Genomic DNA, 16,717 nt, shown 5'->3' with positions numbered 1-16,717 from the left:
CAAGCTTACTACAATAAGTACATTTACTTTTCTGAAATCTAGAGGTGGAGCTGTTATTTACTTCCTGAGAAACATCATCTTTATTCTCTTTCCTGTTACCTGTACTCTGAGTAGGGGCAACGTACTTACTCTCAGCTTTCCCTTTTTCTCTAGAATATCTCTTGTGAGTGAGAACATATTCATCAGCTAAAACTGCAGCATCATACAAATTATCTATTCTTTTCTCATCAAGATATAGGCTTACATCTTTATTAATACACCTTTTGAAATCCTCCAGCAAAATCATCTGCTTAAGTTTACCAAAACCAGAATCCACATTCTTAGAATTTAGCCACTGCTTTAACAGATCTTCTTTGATTTTTGCCTACTCAACATGGGATTGCTTATCTTGCTTGTAAGTTGTTCTAAATTTTACTCTATAGGCTTCAGGAACAAGCTCATAGGCCTTAAGAATCAAGCTCTTAACTACATCATAATTATCAGATTGATCCTGAGGCAAAGATGCATAAGTTACTTGAGCTTTACCGGTGAGAACAGTTTGAAGGAGTACTGGCCAATACTCCTTGGGCCAATTAAAACCTGTAGCTACCCTCTCAAACAACTGAAAATACTTTGTTAAATCAGATTCATTAAAAGGAGGGACAAGTTTAACATTTTTAGCCACATCAAAATCATCAGAGCTAGATGATCCAGTTCCACCTTGTTTCATGCGATACTCATGGTCTGCCTGAATCCTGGCAAGTTCAATTTGTGCCTGTATCTGTGCCTCCTGAATACGAGCATTTGCCTGAAATTCAGCCTCCTTAGCATTTGCTTGAAATTCAGCCTCCTGAATACGAGCCTGAGACTCAGCCTCCTTAGCACGTGCTTGAAATTCAGCCTCCTTAACACGAGACTCCGCCTCCTTAGCCTGAGCCTCCTGCAGGGCTAGCTGTAACTTAGCTAATTCAATCTGCGTTTGCTCATTTGGAGGAGTTACATTAAACAAGCTTTCATTAATCATGTCAACAATTTGATCTTTAGAATGATGAGAGCGAACAGCAATTCCCAATTGTTGAGCAACAAGCTTAAGTTCATTCTTTGTTCTGTTTTCTACATCACACACTGTTTGCACATTTGACAAAAAATCCTTGGCTTCATCAAGTGTAGTAATAGTAGACATCATGAATAAGTAACAGTCACAAAATATCGAGCAATATCCTTATGATAATATCCTGAATATCCTGATGAGAGGTCGCCAAATTTTTGTTACGGAACAGAGGAAGATAATGTATACTTTAAGTGAGAATACTAAAAATCACCACTGTCCCGTAAAGTTCCAGGTTCAAAACAAAAGAGTTAGGTAAAATTACAAGTTAAAGTTTAATGCTCAAACTAACAACAAAACATTCAGGACTCATAAGGATAATGTAATGGCAAAAAACAGGTTAAATATATGGTTAACTGCAATAGCCTCTATTAACACGAAATTAGCAAGAGTAAATTTATCTAAGTCAGCCATGATAAAATGAAAATACACTAGGTAATGCTCAGTTAATGCAAGATAAATTATTACAGATACAAAATATTATCAAAAATGACTGACAAAAAGAACCTTTACATAAATCACAAAAAAAACTCACTAGGCCTAAGAATAAACCCTATGCTACACAGCACAAGAAAAAATGCAACAACAGTTATACTCAAATTACACAGCTGCTAGTTGGTTGGAGACTTCCTGAGCACTCACAACAATAACTGTACAGGGGAGAACAGAGATGTGAACGAAATGAGGAGTAGATCAAAGTGGCAATGATGCAGAGACTGAGCTCATTATATAGGGGCCAGCAGAGCTTGATACAACTTGTAAGAAGGACGCGCAAATGAAGCCATGGGGACAAAGAGTTGACAATCCCGCACTGAACAACAGAAAGAACGACTTACTCTACTATAACGGTAGATGGGGGGGACTGAGGCAGAACACGCTCGTGATCAAACAGGCAGCACACTGTACATTAGAATTACACAAAGGATGATGAAATCATAGGCTATGTAACAATATATATATATATATATATATATATATATAAATATATATATATATATATATATATAGATAGATATGATGAAATCATAGGCTATGTAATAATATATATATATATATATATATATATATATATATATATATATATATATATATATATATATTTATATATATATATATATATATATATATATATATATATATGTATATATATATATATATATATATATATATATATATATATATATATAAAAATATATATATATATACATATATATGTATATATATATATATATATATATATATATATATATATATATATATATATATATATATGTACAGAAATCCCTCTAATATCCGAACACCCAATATCCGAACATCTCCACTAACTGGACATAATCATCCCGGGATCTAATATTCCCAAAATGGTCCGAAAACTGCAAAAAGATTGGAAAGAAAAACGAGTTTTTCCCGCCCGTAATTTGAACTTGGCTCGCTGGGCGCGGGACAGCTTTGTTGTGGCACGTCATTCCTCCGACATCCGCTAGAGCGCCCCTGCATCCTCCCCACTTTCCGCCTGTCTCTTGGCACGAGTGAACGCTCGTTGTCATGGCTGCCCACGTGCTCGCTTTTGTGGTGGTGCTTTACCTGCTGCTCTCGTGCCTCTCCTTTGTGTGTGTGATGATGGCCCCGCCGCCTGAGAAGAGGAAGAGAGTGGTGTTGACTCTGGAGAAGAAGCAGGAGATATTGGAGAAAGTAGATGTGGGGTGGTCTTCTTCCCGCATCCTCCACGAGTTCAACCTGGCCTGATCTACTTTGTTTGATATTAAGAGATCCCGAGACAAACTCATGCAGTACGCGGCTGACTTCTCGTTGAGAAGCAAACGCAACGTGGAGAGGAAGGTGATGTTTACTCCCAAGTTTGCTGAAGTCGACCGCTCCATGTTGATTTGGTATCGACAGTAACATGCTGCTGGTGTGAAGTTATGTGGTACGGAGCTGAAGGCTGCTGCTGAGAAGTTCGCCAGGTTTCACAACGCCCTAGACTTCAAGGCATCCGAGGGTTGGCTCTTTGCGTTTAAGTTATGGCATGGCCTTACCAAATGTAATGCTCATGGCGAAGCTTTGGACGCTAACGAGGATGGAGTTGACGAGTTTCGGCACAAGGTGAAGGGCTTGATCGACAGGGAGGGCCTCACTCTCGGTCAAGTCTACAACACTGGCGAAACTGGTTTATTCTATCGCTCTTTGCCAACGAACACTCTAGCCGAGGAGACGGAGAAGTGTGTACCTAGCCACAAGCTCTGCAAGGAACGGATATCTGCTTTGTGTTGTGCCAGTGTTAATGGCATGCACCGGCTTAAGCCTGTTATTGTTGGCCGCGCAAAGCAGCCTCGGTGTCTTTGTGGGGTGATGGATGTCCTTCCTGTCATCTGGTACCATTCTTTGAAGGCATTGTTTACAGCCCAGATCTTCAAAGACTGGTTCCACCGCCATTTCATCAAGGAGGTCATACATTACCAGACGGAGAAACTGGGAATCCCACATGACCAGGTAAAGGCCCTCCTTCTCCTCGACAATGCACCTGCCCACCCGTGCGACAAGGACTTGGTGGCTGAGAATGGCCGCATTACGTGCATGTTTCTGCCACCTAATACGACTGCTCTCATCCAACCAATGGACCAAGGAGTGATCGTGGCAACGAAGAGGCTGTACCGAAGGAAGTTCCTGGACGAGGTGATGGTTGTTCTCGAGGATGAGGACGAGCGCAGGGAGGGATGGGACACGTGAGGCCAGCGGACTTTGGAAAACCTTCGCCGCTACAACATCAAGTCTGCAATCTACAACTGGGCCAGTGCATGGAAGGAAATCCCTGTCAAGACTCTAGAAAATGGTTGGTCTCGTCTGCTTCTCGGAACGGATGTGGAGTACGATTTCCTAGGTTTTGATGTGAATGACTTCCATGCTCGTCTACGTACGCATGGCGACGATGTTGATGTGGACGACGTGTGTGAGTGGTTGGATGACGATGAGGGAGATCCTGAGTATCAGACCCTGTCTGATATCGAGATACCATCTTCAGTTGCAGGTGTCAGTACCCAGCTTGAAGATTCCGATGAGGACGGCGACGTTGATGCGGACTCCTCTCAGCATGATACAACTCCAGCCATCCCCAAGCTGAGCGCACTCCAGGAACACCTAGAGTTCGTTCTGGACTACCTTTAACACCTGGACTGCGACAGGGAGATGGAGCCCTTGGGACTTGTGGAGAAAGTGCGTGCTTTCAGGCAGCGCATCATTAATCATCAGAATCATCGTTCCTTGCGTCAATCAACGAATGACAGATTTTTCAGGCCCGTGACCCCCGCTGTGCCCAGTCCTGGCTCCACTCTGTTGCCTCCCCAAGACAGGCCCTCATGCTCCGAGCCACAGCCCAGAACATCAGCCACGGTGGAGTCACTGCTCGACGTGAGTTTGCGTCTGTCTTCAGAGTCGTCTGCAGTGGGTACGCCATCACCACGACCCAGTGACGCACCCCTAGGTCACCTGCCAGCAATACTCTCAGACTCTGACAGTGAATAGACGCCAAGAACTTCTCCACTAGACCACATGGGAATTTACAGTGTTCTGCAGTGAAAAAAACAGTGCATTTTGTTAAGGATTTACAGTTGTGAGTGAAAAGACAAACAATTTTTGGACTAAATTTAACGTAGATAGACTTGTGTGTTTTTACTTTAGAAAATGGTTATAAGAGTGGAAAGACTTAAAGTGCAGAGTGCAACACTTATTAAATTACAATCGAGCATAAGTTAGACAAGAGCACACACTGTGAAGAGAATGGACTTCTGAGTGCGAATGACTAAGTTCAGTGCAAGACTTCATGAACAGTGTACTGCAAGTGCTTCAGGAAATCCTTCTTACTGTCAGAGTCTGAGAGGAGGTGGTTATTCATCGCAATGGCCATGGACTTGCTGTAAGTAGGCAGAATGTTTCATACTGTACTCTACTGTATTTTCCAAACTATACTTACCTCAAACACCTCATTTCATTCTTTTATGTCACTTATTGGTGTGAATATGCTATGTCTTAGGTGCTATGCATGTGCAGTAGGGAGGTGTTTTTCTGAGTTAGGCTGGGTTAGGGTCCATAACTACCAGTCCTGGAGCCAGGGACTTGTAAGTACCCAGAATGTTGAATATTGTATGAACCTACCTCAAAAACCTCATTTTATACTTCTTTTGCATTTATTTCAGTCTTTTATGTCCCTTATTGGTGTGATTTGGGTCTTAAATAGGTGCTATGCATGTCCAGAGGGAGTTATATAGGTGTTTTTCTGAGTTAGGGTCCATAAGTACAAGTCCAGAAGCTGGGGCCCAATATCCGAACAGGACCATTATCCGGACCTGCCTATGGCACTATTACGTCGGATATTGGAGGGATTACTTATATATATTTATTTATATGTACATATATATATATATATATATATATATATATATATATATATATATATATATATATTATATATATATATATATATATATATATATATATATATATATTTATATATATATATATATATTATATATATATATTTATATATTTATATATATATATTTATATATATTTGTGTGTGTGTGTGTTTAATAAGGAAATAAAAAAGGAATTATTTAAAGGGTTCCGCAGGGGACTAACAGGACTAACTTTTCATGGCAAGGTTATTGTTGTTGCTTAGTGCTGCTAAAGTGATGTCCCTGGCAGTTAAAATTAAAAACAATTCGAACTTCTGAAGTTAAAATGGTGGAAAGATGTTGGCCAATTAGATATAATTGGTCGGGCGAGTGGGTGGCTGAGTGGAGTGAGTGAACGAGGCGGGTGGGCAGGGATGGGTAGGTATATTGCGACGGGGTGGGACACCATGCGTTGGTGAGTGAGTGGGCAGGATTGGCGGACGATTGTGGGAGAGTGCGGGTGAGTGAGTGGGCAGGGTAGGTGGATGGATGGGGAGGGTGAGTGGGTTGGTATTGGGAAAACAAAGGCCATTGGGATCAAGTCGATGACAGGAAAAGGTCCGTGGAGAAAACTCGTATATCGTTGGGAAAATTTGCCCATGGAGGAACATCAGTTCAATGGGCAAAATGTGCCCCAGGGGACGACTCCCACAGAGGGGTGGCTTCCCAGGGTCACAGGCAATTGCCATATGCACCGTCATAGGTATTTTCTTTTATATACCTGGGCATCTCTCCATCAAATCCATCTTCTGTATGTCTGTCTGGTTGTATCTATTGTTCTATCTACACATCTATCAGTTTGTTTATATATGTACCTGCACACCCTCGAGTCCATCAATCTACCTGTCTGTGTACATATCTATCAAATTCCCTACCTACCTACCCACCTATCTATCAGTGCATGTAGTAAATTATCTAATTTCACTGCCCACATCATCGCAACCAAATCAATCTCCATCATCACCTTCATTTCCATATTGCATCATTATTTATACTCACTCTCATTACCACCAGCTTCACATAATGAGAGAGAGAGAGAGAGAGAGAGAGAGAGAGAGAGACTTCACATAATGAGAGAGAGAGAGAGAGAGAGAGAGAGAGAGAGAGGAACCCTAACTACCTACTGCACCTACCTACCTGCTTACCTATATATCCCGTAATTTTTTGTTTCTCTTCCTTCTTTCTTTATCTTTCTTTGTCTGTGTAACTCTATCTATTTATCTATCTGTTCATCTATCTATCTATCTTTTGATCTATCTATCTATTCGTCTCTATCATATCTCAACGACAGAAAAATAAGTGTAAAAGTAGATGATGTACATTCCAATTTCCACTCAGTTAACTCCGGGGTGCCACCGGGATCAGTTCTGGCACCAACCCTGTTCCAGGTTCATATTAATGATCTTTTATTTGTAACCCACAATCATACCCATTCATATACAGATTACTCAACACTTCACAGTTCATTTACACTCAGACACCCATTTACAAAGTCTAATATCTCTAATTCTCAACTCAGTACAGCCATCTCCATAAATCAAGACTTATCCAAGGTCATTGAATGGGGACAAAGTAACTTTGTCTCATTTAATGCTAGTAAAGCCAAATATATACAAATTACTAATAGACAGATATTGACAAATTCGTATATTGCCTTCAATGCTACTAATATTCCCATCTCCAAAAGAACCGAAATTCTCGGTATCTCACATAACAATGCCCTCAGCTGGACCTTTTATGTCAGATCACTTGCTAAAACCACCTCAGAGAAACTTGGATTATTGTACAGAGCCCGTAACTTCTTCACTGACGATCAGTTAGCTATTATTTATAAGAGTCAAGCTTTCAGCCTGAATATTTCTCACCCTTGTGGAATGGATGTGGAGAGGTTGCATTAAAACAACTAGACAAAATTCAGAACAAAGCTGTCAGAATTATTAATAACCCTGCTATTATAAATATACTACCTCCCCTACAAGTAAGAAGGAATGTTGCCTCCCTTGCATTATTTTACAGATATTTTTATGGCCAATGCTCAGACAAAGTTGCGTCCATGGTGCCACCTCTCCATGCCTTGTCCTCGTGGTACTCTGGCATCTGGTGGCACTCATGACTGAAATGTTACACTGCCATATTGCAGAACTTCTGTCTATCAGAATTCTTTTATTCCCGAACTGCATCTCTCTGGACGTTGCTTCCCCGGAGTTGTTTCCCCCCAAACGTCAACCTACAACTGTTCAAGACCAACTTTTGCAGATATTTTGTGAATGGTGGACGCCAATAATCTGGTGCATGGATTATTTTTTTAAATCATTTTTTTCCCTTCCTCTGTTCTGTTATTTTAAAAAATCTACTTACCTACCCACTTACCTACCGACTTATCTTTCTATTTACCTACCTACCTATCAGTCCACCAACGCATCTGTCTATCCATTTATCTATCTATCTATTTAAATCTCTCTCTGTGCAGATGATCAATTATGACATTTGGAAATGAGTGGAGAGTAAATCGGTCAGTCTGTCTATCTATCTATCTATCTCTGTCTATCTATCTATGTACTTATAAATACATTTCTTAATCTGTTTAAGTCTTTGCTATCTCCATATTCAGGCTGACCTTCAGTGATGTCGTATGACACAAATCACTCAAAAAGGCCTATACAGATTTACTTTTTACCAATCTTTTGAACAGTTGACCAGATTTGTGTCTCACTGCATGCCTGTCTGTATATCTAGTTTATATGCGTGTTAATTACGTTTGCATACAAATTTAAATTGCATTATAATCCTTCTGAGATCTGTCAGATCCTTATCGTTATATTATGGGAACATCGAAATTCCGTTAATCAGTTAGTCCCTGGATTGAATGGGCTGTATACGCTCATCACTCTGTTTGCTATCGGAATATCTCCCTATCTACCCACCTTCCCATGGGATTTATCTATTTATCAATCTTTCTCTCTATCTATCTATCTATGTTTACTCATCTGCCCACTTTCTAGAGTCTATTAATCTATACATCTATTGATCAAGCTATCTACTCTACCTCTTTGTATATATACAGTGGAGAGAGAGACAGAGACAGAGACAGAGAGAGAGAGAGAGAGAGAGATATTACATATTATATACATTATATAGATAGATAGATAGGTAGATAGATAGCCTAGATATTATTTATATATATAAAATGTTTTATCACCCATAAGCTATCCATTCCTGGAAACAGCCATTGCTTATTAAATATCTGCAGTTTCGTACACACACTAGAATTACACATACACGTGTCTATCTATCTATTGCCAGACGCCTCAATCCTGTTCGGGGTAGCCACAAACAAGTCGCCTCCACGTCGCCCTGTCCCCCACCATTTCACTGCCCTGCTCCCAACTCACACCCCCCTCTCTCATATACCTCTCCACCCCATCCCTCCATCTCATCCTCGGCCTCCCCCTCCCTCTTCCCCCCTCAACCTCACTCAGTATACACTATCTTCGCCAATCTTTCACCCTCCATCCTCTCCACATGGCCAAACCGCCTCAGTGTATTCCTCCTAACGCTTCCTATCACATCCACATCCACACCACAACGCTTCTTTATATCCTCATTTGTCAGCCTGTCTCTCCATGTGACTCCACAGGCTCCTCTTAAATAACTCATTTCCACTGCTCTCACTCTTGACTTGTGTCCTTCCAACAACGTCCAAGTTTCACATCCATACGTTACAGTTGGTAATCACAATACTGTCATGTAGTAACTCTTTCACTTCCCTGCTTCTTATCACTGCTTTCAAGGAACCACCAACCTTCCTTCCCTGTTGTACCCTTTCAAGCTCTTCACCCTCCAAACTTCCATCCTTACTCATCACACTACCCAAGTACTTAAACGTACTCACATTTTCCAATTCCTCACCATCCAACCTCGCTGTACATTCACTGACTTCATCTCTCTCAAAGACCATCACTTTACTCTTCCCTACATTCACCTTTAGATTCCGTTTCTTACACACTCTCCCAAACTCATCCACCAAGCCTTGCAGCTCTCCTTCGTCTTCACTCAACAACAGAGTATCATCTGCAAACAACAGTACAGGGAGTTTCCAAACACTACCCTCTCTCACCAGGGCCACTCCAACATCCACTACCCTACCTTGTATATACCTCTTTTATTACTCCATCCATGTACAGATTAAACAACCATTGAGCCATGACACATCTCTGTTTCAACCCAGCCTTCAAAAAGAAAAATTCACTCAATTCACCATCCACACGCACGGCAGCCTTAGCACCATCATACATACTCTTCACAACGTTCAGCAACTTTCCATCTACTCCATATATTCTTAATACTTTCCACAATCCTTGTCTATCCACCCTATCATATGCTTTCTCCAAATCCATGAAAGCCGCATACAACTTCTTTCCCTTCTCTATTTTCCACTAAAGATCTAAGAATGAATAGCTGATCTACACAACCTCTTCCCTTCCTAAAGCCTCCCTGTTCTTCCCCAACTAATTCCTCTGTTCTTTCTCTGACTCTGTCAATAAGTATCCTTCCATACACTTTTCCTATTATACTAAGAAGACAGATGCCCCTATTATTACCACACACTTCTTTTTCCCCTTTTCCTTTGTACAAGGGAATAATTATACCTGACTTCCAATCCTCCGGGACTCTACCTTCCTCCCCGGCCAATCTGCACATTTTCCACATCCATTCTACTACTATCTTTTCCCCATACTTCAACATTTCACCACACACTCCATCAATTCCTGGGGCTTTCCCCAATTTAACTTTCTTCATTGCTTCCACAACTTCTATCTTACTGCATATTATACGCACAGAAATGCAGCTATACATACATGCGAGCTTTCAGACAAAACAACATCTATACATTCAAAACAACACATATTTAGAACATATATATACACGGGAAAACTAATTATACCAACTCTCTCTCTCTCTCTCTCTCTCTCTCTCTCTCTCCGTGTGTTTAAACTCACATGAAATTCGTTACCCAGCACACAAAAAATCGCGAAAAGAAAGAGAAATATCCATACTGGTGACCAAAGGAAAGAAAAAAACAACAATATCGAGATAAAGACACACACACACACACACACACACACACACACAGGTAGGTAGGCAGATAGTCAGACAGAGAGACAGACAGACGAACGGACAAAAGATATTAAACCTTTTTGTGGTGGGGAATAGAAATAATATGCAGTTAACACTTGATTATTATATATCGATGAGGATAAATTCTTGGAACTCGAGTGTTAATTCCATTAACCCTCTCGTCGTCGGTACAATTCTTTTGATCATCCCCTCGCCTTTTGAAGTGCAACGTACTTCTTCTATAGATGAATGAAAGACAAGCCGAATTGTTTCCTGTAACCTAAGAAACCATTTACAATGCTGGGTGGTAATCATATGATGAAATAACAGAGTGATGTGGTCCCTATTATGATCCCCTATTAGATGAGCGGAGATAACCAAAAGCAGCGTCCATCCAATAACCAAACCTCATCACACGTCCACCGCAAAGGAACATCGTTTCATTGCACAAGCCAGCCCTACAATGTCAAATACATGCCTGCGGTCGATGGGTTTGCTTAATCTGACTGACCGGGACTAATCTGGTGCTACTTCAAGGCACTTTTTATTAAGGAAAAATTGAGTCATTGGATCCTGACTCAGACAACAAATTGTGTGAAGAGAAGAAACTGACAAATCGAGAGATAATGCAGAAATACCCAGCGGTTGTGTGTATGTGTGTGTGTGTTTGTGCGAGAGAGAGAGAGAGAGAGAGAGAGAGAGAGAGAGAGAGAGAGAGAGAGCGAGAGAGAACTAAACAAACAGAATAAATGAATTACAGAAAAGAAATACTGAAAAGAGATAACAGAAAAATAAAAGAAAATAAAGACAGCAGAGAAACAGATGGAAAAGAGTAAATATAAGCAGGGAAAAAGAACACCAACTAAGAGAACAAAAAATTAGTAAGACAAAACAAAATCAAGAAAAAAGAAACAGGTAAGACAAAGGAAAAAGTCAGCTTAAGACAAAGGTGGGGCAGTGAGAGAGAATGGCCCATAACGAGAGTAAATGAGGAAAGGCTGACCGTAAAACGTAAGACACCACATACTTAAACTCTTCACCACCGCACTAAACTAAGTCATCTCTGACTCATCTCTCTCTCTCTCTTTACTCTTTATATTTATATATCTATATCTATCTATCTATCTATCTATCTATCAGTCTATCTATCTATCTATCTATCCATTTATTTATCTATCTATCTATATCTATCTATCTATATATGTATGTATGTACGCATGTACTGTATATATACCCAGGCTGCTTTCCCCCCATAAAAGAGGGTAGCCAAGACAGGGCGACACATTCCCAATTTCCTCATCCACACACATACACGCATTTACTCGTACTTAGCCCCAAGGGGAGAAGGGACAGCTCCTCACTGCGCCACACTCTACTGCACAGGGCAATCAGCGACATCTGCTAGCGTTTTCCATCCTCTTGTAACTCTTCTACCCTTCTTGTAAGAACTACTTCCTCCTGTCCTTCCCTTCTTCTATTTCTCCATTTAGTTTGGACTTTAATTCTGACCACCAACAAGTGGTGGTCCGAAAGTCCACTTCCCCAACCTCTATATACTCTTGCATCCATCACAAACATTCTCATCCTTTCATCCACACACACAGAATCAATCATTGCCTTCAGTTCATTCATTTCACCATCCACCCTTCTCATCACTCGCCATGTATACCTGTGGATCATTTTGTCCCTGAAGAGGGTATTAGCTATCACCAACCCCCTTCCGGCACAAATGTCCACTAAAGCACTGCCATTTTCATCCACCTCTGCACGCACACTCCATTCACCAACTACTCCATCCACCTTCATATTCCCTACTTTTCCATTCATATATCAAATCAAAAACACTCTCTCATTCCTTCCAAACTTTTCCATGCACACTTCCACATTTGTCCAGAACTCTTATCTCACTCTGCTTACACGATCTTGTGTGGGCTCATACATGCATACAAACGCCCGCATTTGTAGTCGAACTTTCACTATACCCACACAATCCTTGAGCCAACTGATCCATACTCTCTTATGTTTTTCTTCCATCTGTTACTCACAATTATACACACTCCTTCCTTTGCCCTCTCATTCTCACCTACTCCTGCGCATATACCCCATCCATACTCCCAATCTCTCACACTCTCACCATCCACATAGTTTCAGTTATTCCACATACATCCACTTTCGCACCCTGAAGCACCTTTACAATCTCTCTTTCTTTCACCTCATCATTCGCACCCCTTACATTCCATGTAGCTATCCGTGCCAAGTCCTTTTTTCGGTCCTTAGTTGTCATCTTCTGGTCAGTCCTGGTCCGAGGCTTCATGTTCATATTTTTAGTTGTTTTCCGGGCAGGGGCACTAACCCTCCTCCAACCCACTTGTTTTCACGTAGGGAATACGTGTTGGTTGGTTATAAGGTTACCACCCAGCGTTGTAAATGCTTTCCTGGTTTACAGGAAATCATTTGGCCTGTCACTCAATGTGGAGCTACCCCCCCAAAACAGGGTAGCACCACACTGAGTGTGTGGATGATGGGCGCCCCCATCTACCACGCAAGTACTTTCCTCAAATACCCACATCACTAACATACCCAACATCATCCTGGGTGTTGATTTCACTGCCAAGGCAGCGCTTGGCATGCCAACAACCCTGACACAGGCAGAGGGTGGTACTACAATCCGAAACAAATAATCTTTTCATCCTCAACAATCTCCATCAACACACCCATATCCTACACCAAGCCCTCTTCCTCCCATCATCCCCAGACATCACCATTTCCTCCCCAAACCTCGCCCCCACAACATCCTGGAGAGTGGTCAAAACCCTTGGCTCTGACCACCTCCTGGTCATCATCACTACCAAAACCCGAATCACCCCAGCTGGCCACAGACACACATACACTAATTATAAAAGAGCCAGCTGGAAGGCCTTCACAACTGAAACAAAACAACACTTTGAAACAATAAACAGTACACCCATCACAAACAACAATGCTGTCCACACTTTCAATACAATTATTCAAAACACAGACAAAACACATATCCCAAGATGCAACAGAAAGAAACACAAGGCAAACTTCACACCAGAAATTGAAGGCCTCATCAGTCAACGTGACACACAACACTCCCCAGCACCCCACTCACAAGACACAGTACAACAAATACAAGCACTCAACAGTCAAACAAGCAATATAATACAATATCAGAGCAGTGAGCAGGAAATTGGAATAATTATCTCCAAACATTTGATCACAAATCAAACACCAGCACACTCTACAAAACACTAAATTGCATCACACTCTCCAACACCAACACTTCACAATCACACACTAACATCACAACAACAGACACTATACTCTCAAATAAACAAGTAAACACTCTCATCAGTCTCTTTTCACACGTCAGTCATCTAAACCCCCATCTCGATGACCGACATGTCATCCGATGCAAGAGACAGTTCCCCACAGATACAGGCTTCTCACCCTTCGCTTACAACCAGACGAAGCATATCATTAGCAACTTACACACTCATCTGCCTGTGGCCTTGACAACATAAGAAATACACACCTTAAACACCTTGGACGACAAGGCATACAAGCACTCACCAACATACCAAACTACAGCTACTCACACAACATAATATCCAACTTCTGAAAGCACGGTACTATCATTATTATCCCCAAATCTAACAAAAATCCCACGTTACCTTCCTCACACCGCCCCATCGCATTCCTCTGCACGCCCTTAAGTCAGTGAACGACTGGTAATACAATCAGTAACACCTCATATCCCTCTAGCCCCATCACAACATGGTTTTAGGCTGCTACACTCCACAAACACTCCTCTTACAGACCTTACACAAAGAGTTTTTGATGACATCAATTCAGCTAGGCAACCACACTGAACACTCCTAGTCACACTGGACATTAGCAAAGCTTTTGTTGCCACCCCTCACCACAACCTCAGAAACAAAATATTCAACGCATACTTGCACAACAACACAAAAAGATGGCTGGCAATTTAATTGCCGGTAGGTTGTGCACGTATAACATTTGCTGGTCTGTCATTGAACATCAGAAACTTCACAAACGGGATCCTTCAAGGATCAGGTTTGTCCCCTCCACTCTTAAACCTATACATGCATGACATACCCACACCCCGCACACGACAAATACACATAGCTTCATATGAAGATGACATAGCATTTACATGTACACACCAAAATGCAAACACAGCTGCACACATCCTCCAACCTTACCTCAACACACTACACAAATGGTTCACCACAAACAGACTCACAATAGCCCCAGCCAAATCTACAGTGAACTTTCTCACAAACTGGGAAACAGAATACAGTCACATTCCAAACCTCACCATAAACAACACTCCCCTACCACACACACACACACACACACACACACACACACACACACACACACATACACACACAATCCTTGGTGTAACATACAATAAATCAATGTCATTTAAACAACACATCACGAACATTGGAAGTAAAGGAACACCAAGACTCAGCGCCCTAAGGTCACTTGTGCATACAACATTTGGACTCTACAAAGAAATCACCACCACAGAATACAAACAATATACTGTATACGTTCAGTGATGAATTATGGAAGCCCTTCTTGGGCTTTTAACCTCACTGAAACACACTACAACACCCTACAGAGTCCTTGGCCATAATCCCTCTTCTACCACAGCCAGTGGATCATTCCATGGGAGACATTATCTTCTTTTCAGAAAACCAGACATTGAAGTTCATGGGATTGGGCTCATGACAGTGACATTTGTTGGGGACTTTGCTAGCGACGTGAACTCACTGTCAGAGTTCTATTCAGTTGTCCCACCAGTTGTTACTCTCACATTTAACCTTGAAATCCAGCCTGTGAATTGTGAGCTACTTGAACCCAACATCACAACAAAGTAAAATGTGAAGGGTGAACATCATGGCTTCAGTGGGTAGAAGAGATCTATCTGATGGTCACTGTATCTCTTGGTCAGCATTTAATATCCAAAAGCAAGCAAACACTCCTGGAGCAAAGTGCTCAACTGGTCTGCTGCCACACTGAAGAGTCTGTACATAGGCTACTGCTGCAATGATTCGACACTCGATGAAAATTGTGAGTGATGCTATGACATATCTCAACCCAGGCCAAGTGCTTGTGATAGCATGTGACCAGCCTCCATATGCAGTTGCTAAGAGCATTCAATGGAAATGGCCCCAAGAATTTGGTGATGACAAATTTGTTGTTTTTTTCGGAGGCTTGCATATTGAGATGGCTGCATGGAAGGCTGTTGGAACATGGCAAGATGGGCGTGGATGGACAGATATTCTGACTCAGGCTGAAATAGCTACATCAGGAAAAGCTGAGTCCTATCAGCAGGCATGTCATTTAATGCACTCCAGTCATACACATGAAGCAACAGCAGCTGCTTTATACAACTGGCAAACACAGGCCTGTAATGACTGTCAAGCAGCAAGATAATCAAAATGTGCAGTCATTTGAAGAATGGTGCCAGAAGAAAATGAAAAACCATCCATTGTCTATGTACTGGTCCAGTTCTGGAACAGGAGTTAACAGTTCTTGCATTTGTAAGGTGAGTTTGGTCTGCAAACTTCAAGGACTATGCTGAATCATTAACTCATGCCTTGGTTCTTTGGGCTGAATTAGACAAATTACGCCAGATGGCTAACATTGCATATCAAAGATATGAAAGAAGCATCACACATGCATCCGGATCTTATAAGAGAATTTGAGGCTATTAAATTCACACTTAACATAACCAGCCATACCTTTTCCTTGTGGGGAGGCGGTGGCTCAACCGGTAGAGAGGTGGCGTGCGGTCCTAACGGACCCAGGTTCAAATCTCGGCTGGGGCAGGGAACAGTTTAACCCCTTAACCGCGGGGCGTCACTTTTGTGACGCTTGGGAGCAAGGGATCATACCGCAGGGCGTCGCTTTTGTGATTCTGTGTTATTTTGAATTCACCCGGGCTTCCAAGTGGGGGCTTGTATCATCTATCAGTACTGCCAATGTCCAACACTAGTCAGCACTC

Source organism: Coenobita brevimanus, chromosome 46, assembly GCF_032717465.1.
Source record: "Coenobita brevimanus isolate Jiangsu-jjx chromosome 46, ASM3271746v2, whole genome shotgun sequence".
NCBI lineage: Eukaryota > Metazoa > Arthropoda > Malacostraca > Decapoda > Coenobitidae > Coenobita > Coenobita brevimanus.
Note: the sequence above shows the minus strand (reverse complement) of the source record.